Genomic DNA, 10,342 nt, shown 5'->3' on the forward strand with positions numbered 1-10,342 from the left:
TAAAGCAAGCATCTACAGTCGATGCAAAATCGTCGTAAAAACGATGGATATTTATGATGTTTTTACGTCGTAAGATAATCGATGTAATCTTACAACGTTTTTACGTCGAAATATAATGTAGGTCAAAAACATTTAAAACATGTTCACCTACCTATGGTCGTTGAAATATAACTGATGTAAAGTCTTCGGAAATTGCGAATTGCGTCGTAAAAGCGTCGTAAAGGACAAAATTTTGCTATAAATACATCATCATTTCCTCTTTCATTCACAACAACATCATTCAAACACAATAACAACAAAAATATATATAGAGAGAGAGAGGGTTTTTTGAATTTAATTCAACATGTCGATATACAAGCTAAGAAGCTGGATGTATATGCGAAAAGATTCAGAAGGGGCGTTGACAGAAGAATTCAAAAACGGGTTGGAAATATTCATGTATCAAGCCACAAATATGGAAGGAACCAAAGAAAGCGAGAAGATGTTTTGTCCTTGTCTGAAATGCAAGAATACAAGGTATACTCTAATCCAAACAGTGTGGTCGCATATATTAAATAGAGGGTTCATGCCGCAATATTTTGTTTGGTATCAACATGGAGAAGGATATGCCAGTACTGCTCATGGGAATGCTGGTAGTAGTAGTAATTATTAAAATCATGTTGAATTTGATGAATCAAATGATTATCAGCCTAATCAGTATCAATCTGATCAATGTCCATATTATGATAGGATGCATAAGATGGTTACAGATTCATTTCATGAAACGCATACTAGTAATGTTGTTGAGGAACCCAATGTAGATGCTAAACGATTTTATGATTTGTTAGACAATGCTGCAATCTATGAAGGATGTAGAGAAGGTCAGTCTAAATTATCGTTGGCAGCTCGGATGATTTCAATTATAATAGCACAACTGACAACGAATATTCCAATCTTGTTGTGCAATTTAGAAAAGATAATAATAATAGAGGTCTATATAACACAAGTCTTAAAAGCAAGAAAATAAATAGAAATAAACTAAGAGGAAATAAATATATCTATAAGCAACAAATGCACTTACATCTTTTGTCCTTAGACTTTATCAAATGGCTTCTTGTTACCTAATGGCACTAAGAAATACCTTACTAGAGACAAGTTAGAAACAAGATGAAATCATGTAAAAAAAATACATAAGAGAGGAATGTAGCTAATCTATGACACCCCAATTTATATTATACTAACCATCATATGAAATGCTAACAAATGTACCTAATTAAAAACAAAGAATACACACTGCACGAGAATGCTAGGTGGTCTAAGAAAAGAACCTTAGCACTGAGGAATGTTTTGGCCACCTCATGTTCAAAGGAGTCTCCAAGAACTAAAATATGATCTTTGAGAAATTTGGTATGCCTCTTCCTGCAAGTTACAAATCAGAGATATTTAAAAAAAAAATTAACATTTTATCAAAATCGATACAAAAGTATGTTTACTGGTTTATCATCCAAGATTCCAGAATGATGAATAGCAACAAAAAAAAACAGTAAAACACACGCAGAAAAGTTTATCTACCTGACTCCTTTGGAGTTGACTAGTTAAATTTTGTTCTTCCTGCTTAAAAATCCTATGGTACAAGTACAAAACAATTATGTCAGCAGACACTAAAGACAAAGATAGTTTATTGCAGTAAGTTCGTGATTGTATTGTTACTATGTTGATGTATACATACTCTAGATTTGCCACAAAGCATCAATTATATGGGGCTCTTACTCTGTGATAATGGAAGCAAGAACTATCGCTACATGTAGCTCTGCACACATTTTAGATTTTTTGAACTCTTGTCTCACCTAAAACAAACAATATATATAATGTCATCAGAATCACATATTAAAGAAAACTTAGACCATATGAAAATTTTGACAAGTTCATATAACAAAAGTTGCCAATTTAGGGAAATCAGATAGATATTAAAAAATTCAGGAAAGTGAATAGACATGAGAAGAAAAACGATATGTTCTGTAGTCCGTTTGACATTTAATAGCATTTGATTTAAGGGTTGATTTACACAAATTAAAAGCTTGGATATTAATTGTAATACCATTATTTGTTGGATTTTTTCGTGTGAAAAAAAATATTCCTTGAGAGTTTCTATGCATTGTACTTCTATAACCGTGTGACATTAAAAATAATGTTGTTAGAGCATCTCCAATGTATTCCTCTATTTTATCTTCAAAATGGAGGAACTGCAAATTGGAGTTAGATTTCTCTCCAATGTATTCCTCTATTTTCAACTCCAAAAAGAATATTATAAGTATATTTTTTCTTTTTTATTTTATTGTTATTTACTAATAATGCACTTTATTTGTGAAAATTACAAATGAACCCATTTATTTTTTTCTGTTAAAACTTCAATAAACTATAATATTATTTTAAATTCAACCATTATAATGTAAAAATAATATTACACACCATTTAAAATAATAAACAAAATACATTTTAAATTTATGTATTTCTTATATATTTTTCAATTTTATTTTATTTCTAGTTTCAATTAATCTTTTTATATTTTTTATTTTCTATTTTCAAATTTTAAATTTATCTACCTTTTTTTAAATTAAATATATAATACGAAGAACTAAATTATAAAAAATATAGTTTTAAGAATTAATGAAAAGTAAAAGATTATATTGTAAATAAAAAAATTTGGAGTTACTCCATATTTGGAAGAAAAAATGGCATTCCTCCATTTTGGAGATGAAAATGGAGGGTTGGAGAAGAACTTCTTCCAGAATGGTATTTGAAGGAAAAAATGGGATAGGGTTAGAGATACCCTTAGGGCTTATAGGGTTTCCTCACTTGAACCTGCGAACCTACTTCCATTTCATGATCTAGGTGCTGTTGATTGATTCTTATGTCAGGATATAGATCAAATAATAAATATTTATTTTTTTATGGTATGCGTCCCTTACCACGCTGGGAATCGAACCCGGCTCCTGAGGTATAGTTACATTCTCTAAAAGCAGCGCAAGTCACTCCCCCAGAACAAAGCCCCCTACTCCCGAGAGGCACGGAGTGACTTTCCTCATATATGATAGAAAGATAGATTGATACAGGCATAAAGAGACGTTTGACAGGTTTTCGATCAAGCCTTCTCAGGGAACCATACGTAAAACTTCCGCATCATGGTCTCAGAATCAAAATCAGAATAGATAATAAAGTTTCTTGTTTACTCCACCATCCTATCTTTAACATTTATTAACTAATTGTTATACTTTGTATCCTCTATTTTTTGCTATACAATAACAATAAGTGTGTTAAGAAAAACAACCAATATAACCAACATTGTGACATTTGTTTTTATAGTAAATCAAATATATTAATATCATAACGAGTTTATAAGATACAGAAACATTTTTAATATAACTATTAACATAAATATAAAAAATTAAAACAATTTCAATGAAAGTGTATATAATAATCATGATATTCTTCCAGAAGTAGTTTCTAGGCTAACAGATAAAATCTGTTATGTTCCTCCTTCATACAATTTTTGGTGGCTATTATTCTGCTGATAAAACTCCAAAATGCATTTTGCATTACTCTTACTAATAAAATAAATGTAAATGTAACCAAAATTGTGACATATTTATCATAAATGATATTTGTTTAGGCTAAAGAACATCACCTAACTGAAACGGATTTCTTATCAGATGTAGTAAATTTAGTCGAAGCTTTTAACTTGATCACTTAGAATGGAAAACCAAGATGAACTAGTTCTAGTCATCACTTAAATGACAACAAGATTAATGGAAATTTTTAGAAGTTAACGAAGTGATAAATTTGAATTTTGATAATAAGATTCATTAAGCCATGCTCTTCAGCTCTACATATTTCAAAACAAGTTTTCTGACTTGTTTTTCAACTAATCAGCAACTTGTAAAATTCTGAATAATTTTCAGCTTAGAAGTGAAAAGGTGTGATTTTTTTCTTTAACCAAACAAAGAAGCACCATACAGGTTTGCAACTAAAAAAATCTGAGTGCTAGATAAGATTTCTAGATGAAACTGAATCACAATGACTTGAATTGAATATTAGATCGAAACAGACCAATAATGATTCATACTATCTCTTTTAGAACATCATATATTTTTGTAGGATAAAACTAATTAATATCGCGTTCAGTTCTTTTTATTGCACGTGTCCGAACATGAATTCACACAGACTGTAGCCTTCTCCTCACCTACCTCTGTATCTGTTCATAACACACACACAACAACAAAACCGGAAACATGGATAGTATCAAAGAGTTATAAAATTGTATGTGATCATCTAGAAAAAGATACAAACATCGTAAAAGTAGCCCACTATGAGCTATATAATAAGAATAGAATTTTATATGAAGATTAAAGTTTGCGATAAACTTACCCTGATCTTCAACAGAAACACAACGATGCATGACACAACCAACTTTGCAGAAATAATCAGTTTGGTCGATTTTGTTTTGTTTTATTTCAGAAACGGGGTTCTCGCCACATTTGTGGAGACATTTGGGGGGGCAGCTATTTTTAATTAGAGCGATTGGATTAAGAATACACAGTTCATAACATTTAATGTAACATAATGGAAAATCTGCGTTTACAGCCTCCGACTCAAACATAAGGTTTCCAATCGTCAACATCATCACCACAAATACGGCCATTCTTTTGTTCTCCATCTTCTTTGAGGATACAAAGTTATTTTCTTTCTTTTTTGGAGGGGAGGAAATATAATAGAAGTTGATGAAAAGTGTTTGTTGATTGTGGATGTTTGAGTGAAATATGGCTTATTTATATAGGGATTGTGATATTTTGTATATTAGTTAATATATTCATAATCAGCAATAAATTTCGCTATAATTTTGTAGAGATATATATGACTGATTAGGTAAGCTATCTAACTTTGATAATTTAAAATCTGAGCAAATTAATTATTATATAGTGTTGAATCACGTCCTAATTCTCTATTTTACTTCTTCTTTTTTTTTGCTTTTACATTAACTTACTTGTTGCCAGGAAACCAGACCATATGATATGTTCGATAGTTGAGAAAACAAGTTCAGGCCATATGTTCAAAAGGTAATGAAACTGATTAAGAAACATAGCAAAACAGAACAAAAAAATGGCTGCTTTTAAACATTAAAAACTTTACAGGAAGACTTAACTAGCAACACGAACGGGTCCAATAACTCCTTCTTAATTCTGAAATATCCCCACAAGTTAGGTTTTGCTGATGAAATATTGAGAAAGAAATAAAGAAGAAGAAACACTCTCTGATAGCATTTTCTAACGACAGTGCCTAACGATATGGGGATCACGAGCGATCATGTGAAAGATGGAGATCTCTTGGGCCTTCTTCATCTTCATGGAGACGCATCATCTAATTAAGAGCGATGAATTTTTCCTAGACTGTGATCAATTACCAATTTGGAATATTAGCAAATCTACTAAGAATGAACAATAGACTAACCCTAATCGCAAATCGAAAAATGTCAAGCAATTATCGGTTATTGAGATCACAAGCGATCATGCGAAAACTAGGATCAAATCGCAGTACACAATTATCCTGAACAAAAACCTAAGAAAATATCAAAGGAATCATCAATTAATTACTAAACTGGAAAAACGAGAGAATCGACTATCAAAGGAACAGAGACACAATCGAGAAAAAATGTCAACTGAGCGATGTTGGGATCACCAGCGAGAAGGAGATCTCGCAGAGGTAGTGGAAGGAACATCCTCATCAAGATGCGAGCGAAGATTAATTCAGTATGTTTCTCCGGCTCTGTAAATTTTATTGTATATCTCACTTCAGCAACTTTCTGAAACTTCTCGAAAGCGTCCATGGCAGAAAAAGCGATAATTCCCTCGTTTCTGGCTTTCTCTCTTAAATTTGTCTTGTGAGTTTTCTGTTTATTTCAATTCATCTTGTGAGTTGTGACTGAGAAAAAAATGTAGATCAGTTTATATTGATTTCCTTTCGACGACTAATTTAAACTTCAGAATTTAAACGCGAGTTTGTTTTAAAAGTCATTATTTATAATATTTTAGATCATAATTAACCGTTACTTAAAATAATGCAAAATTCAAATGTCAATATGTTCTCAACTGTTATCTTAGTCTCCTTTGTTATTTGCGTCGCTCAAATTTTTTTGTTTTTTTTTAATAAAAGGGCATGAGTATTTTGAAGTATATCTGAATATGGGTACTCATATGTACTCATATTATCTGAACAGGTTAAATACTACTCATATAATTCAAACTATGACAACTATTCATTAAATTACCTCATTAAGTGAATGGTTGTCTAGCGGTATTTGAGAGTTTTCAATGTCACTATTCAACTCCATTTTGAGATAAAGGATTTATGACGTCAAGGTAATACCAACGGTTGACTCCAAATACCAAAAGAGATTATGGGTCCAAGACCTAAAATGTTTATAAAAAAAACCTTCGTAAATAACATTTTTGGGCATATGTAAAACGAACTACTTAAACAAAATGCTTATTATACATTGGGCTTGAAACTTCAGATTTTAGACCCACCTCGATTATAGTCTAATTTGTACATGTATATTGTGAAACTGATCGAAATATCCATACAATATCCAATACATTATAAGTACCTCTGATTCACATTGATTGCATTATCTCACATCTTTGTTCTAAATTTACACTTTGAAGTCTCGTCAAATTGTTCACTTCATAGTCGAATCATTGATTATTTTTTTATCTCACTATCTCAGTATCCAATGGAAAAAAAACCATTTAAATCTGAAATATTCCTATTAATATTGTTAAAGCTAAAAGCCACCAATACCTAATACCTAAATTATTAAGTTAAAGTCATTAGACTCCAATAAATTTTTAAAATATTGGTATAATTTAAGAAAGCCCAATATTAATGCTCTCCTTCCCTTTTCATTAAATCATATATACCTACAGTCATTTATTTATGTCTTTAATGAAAAAAATCATGGATCCTCTTGTTCCTACTTGTTAGATGCCTTTATAACTTTTTTATAACGAAACTAGGTAGTTTTTTAAGAAAAATCTTATCAATTAAAACATCATATATATGGCTGTCTTATCAATTAAAACATCATATCTTTAAGAACTGTATCAATTTACAATGCACCGTTTTTGGTTTTATAGCTGTCTTTTCCTCATTAGAGGTTTCAAGTAAAAAAAAGAAGAAAAAATGATCTTGAATTCAAGTGTGGAAGTGATCACAAATGAGCATTTCTCTAACCATTTGTGAAAGACTTTCTAACAGGAATATCTTGAAAACGACAATCTTTTTCGATCTCTATAAATGGTCATCCAACTTTGTCTTTTTCAGACGCCATTTCCTTTAATGCTGGCTTCCATAAACTCATATGATCAAAGATGTCTTCTGTGATGTGCCACTTTTATGCAATCGCCAAAGAAATTCATTCTTCCTTCTTTAATTCTATTGCAAGTTGTGAAAGCAATATAATACCACTTCCACCTTTGCAGCAAGGACACACTTAATGGCCTAAATAGAATAATTTTAAACCCAAATAGAATAATTTTAAACCCAACAAGTAACGATTTTATATTAGTTAAACTACTATAATAAATAAACAAATAGTACCTCAGTGGCATAGATAATTCCCTGAATGGCCTTTCTTGGATAATTTCCAAAGAACTCATAATGCCAAGAGTCAGTTTTGGTTATTGATGAGGGCAAACTTCGAGTACTATTGTCTTTAGGCATACCTATGTATATATATATCATCAATTTTTAAAAAAATTTAAAATAGTTATACACAAAATTAGATGAATTGTATAAACATACGATAAAGTAATAAAACTCACAAGGATCTGAAGTCCTGAAACTGTTGGGACGGTGGATCAAAGAGAACTTGTGTTGGGTTAAAAGGCGTTTGAGATAGTGTAAAAACACAAAAACCACAACATATCCAAATATAAATACTAAATTTTGTTTATCAACTACGCTACTTACGATATATGCTAAATGAAGCCAACGAAAGTCCAAAAAAAAACAGTGAAAATCAAAACTAATCAACATAAGAAGTAAAGCTTATAGAAAACAAAAATAAACAAAGACCAAAACATATCCAAATAGTAATACGAAGGTTCGTTTATCAGCCACATTACTGACAAGATACAAAAAATGTCCACATGACAAAGTGATGTATGATCTTACGGTAAAGGTAAGTAACGATAAATGAAGCAACGATCGACATAAGAAGTAAAACTGAATATTTTGCATGAAAAACAAAACATATATATATATATATATATCGAGGAATGAATAACGAAATGATAAATATAAACTGAGCGAAGACTAAAGTTTAGAACTATGAATCTAACAAAACTTTGAAACCAAGAGAGGTATATATAGCTATATGAGGGTGCTAGGGTTTCGTTGAAAATCCATTGATATATATATATATATATATATAGCTTAATAAGATATCAAACAATTAAAATAATTACACCACACGGGCAAAGCCCAAATAATTACAATGAATTAATTGTTAAATTCATATATAATTAGATACATTAAAATTAAAAAAAAAATTATAAAAGAGATATTGTATTTTCATTAAAGGTAAAACGATAATTAACCATACTGAGAATGAAAGAGAAGATTTAAAACTAAAAGTTTACTTTGTTTATAATATAATATATATGATTACACATTTGATACTTTGAGTTATAATCTCAAAAATACAAAAAATATATTGGATGCAATTTGATCAGCAAGTAGTTTAAAGTACCAATATCTAAGTGGTGGAGTCACATGTATTAAGTTAAAGATCATTAGTCTCCAATAATTTTTTTTTAAAATTGATGTAACTTGATAAAACCCAATATTAATATCCTCTCCTCTTTTATAAAATCATATATACACACTCATCCATTTATTTATGTCTCCAATAAAGAAAAATTATAGCTCCGCTTGTTCCTACTTATTGGACGCCTTTATAACTCTCTTACGATCGAAACTACACATTTAATACTTTGAGTTGCAATCTCAAAAATACTAAAATTATAAAATACCACCACTATTTCATGATCCGAGTTCAAATATAATTGTAAAGCTGTAAAGCATAAATGTGTGAGTTATAAACGCCAAGAAAAAAAAGGAGGGAAGTTTGAAGACAATTTCAAGATGAAACAACGGACTACCAGTTTTAACCAAAACCAATAAGAAACAAAAAAACGGCCGACATCTAAGAACTACAATTATGGAGTGGGAATGTTCTAATTTGCTTGATTAATTATATTTGGTCAACGAATTTATACTAATCTTAGTGACCAAGTCCAATCGTAAAAGTAGGACTTTTATATATGACTCATTCTTCAGCTTAACATGAACAGTATGCGAACATGTTAATAGACAATCATATCATGATGTAATTTTCAAACTACTGATTATTTCAATTCGTAGCAATTTGCTCATATTGAAGTGATATATATCTAATTGCTATTTTAAAAGTATAATGCATGACCTACCGAATTGCCATCACAACGCTTTAGTCGTAGTTGGAACGAGCGAAATAATATCTAAACAAGTATGTGCAGAGAAATATAAATGTATTTATTTTTGGTTACTTAGAATATTTACTATTAATGGAGTGATTGAGTAACTTATGCGTGATTAAAAAGCCACCAAAAAAAAAATCAAATTATGAATTTATACTCAAATCAATAGATTGTCAAAGCATTGTTGTAACAAATAAAGCTGTTTGCTAGCTTTGTATTCATGACAAGTGAGAAATTTGTAGACGGTAAAATATTGTTGCAAGGTAAAATTAGTAGTGAGGTTTCATTAACATCACGAACAAAATCATTGATACCGAATTTTGGTCTTATCAAATTAGCATACTAATTATTATTATTTTTTTTAATACAAAATCAATAGATTGTCATATAGAACAAATTACAAGCCTAGGGTCAAAGAAAATTCCATTAAAAGGTTATGATAGAGGGGAAAAATCAGAATAAGCACGTATGTACTCGAATAATCAATGTTTAAATTCAGTCATAATATTTTCTGAAAACACTACTATTACAAATAAAAAAAATTGCAAACAACTTATTCCACACCAACACAAATTGTTAACGCATGTATTTCAATTCGTGTTTATGGATACATAATAATTACTAACTTTTACACACGTATTCGAATATAAAATCTTGAAAATATCCAAGAAAACTAAGTAGAATATTTGATATGAGTAGAGATATTCAAAGAACTTCTTCAGCCCTTGTCCATGGAAAACAAAGTTTCATCTTTAGCACACAATTCGAAATTTTGAACAAAAAACAAA

The sequence above is a fragment of the Eutrema salsugineum genome, unplaced genomic scaffold, assembly GCF_000478725.1.
Source record: "Eutrema salsugineum unplaced genomic scaffold, Eutsalg1_0 scaffold_10, whole genome shotgun sequence".
NCBI lineage: Eukaryota > Viridiplantae > Streptophyta > Magnoliopsida > Brassicales > Brassicaceae > Eutrema > Eutrema salsugineum.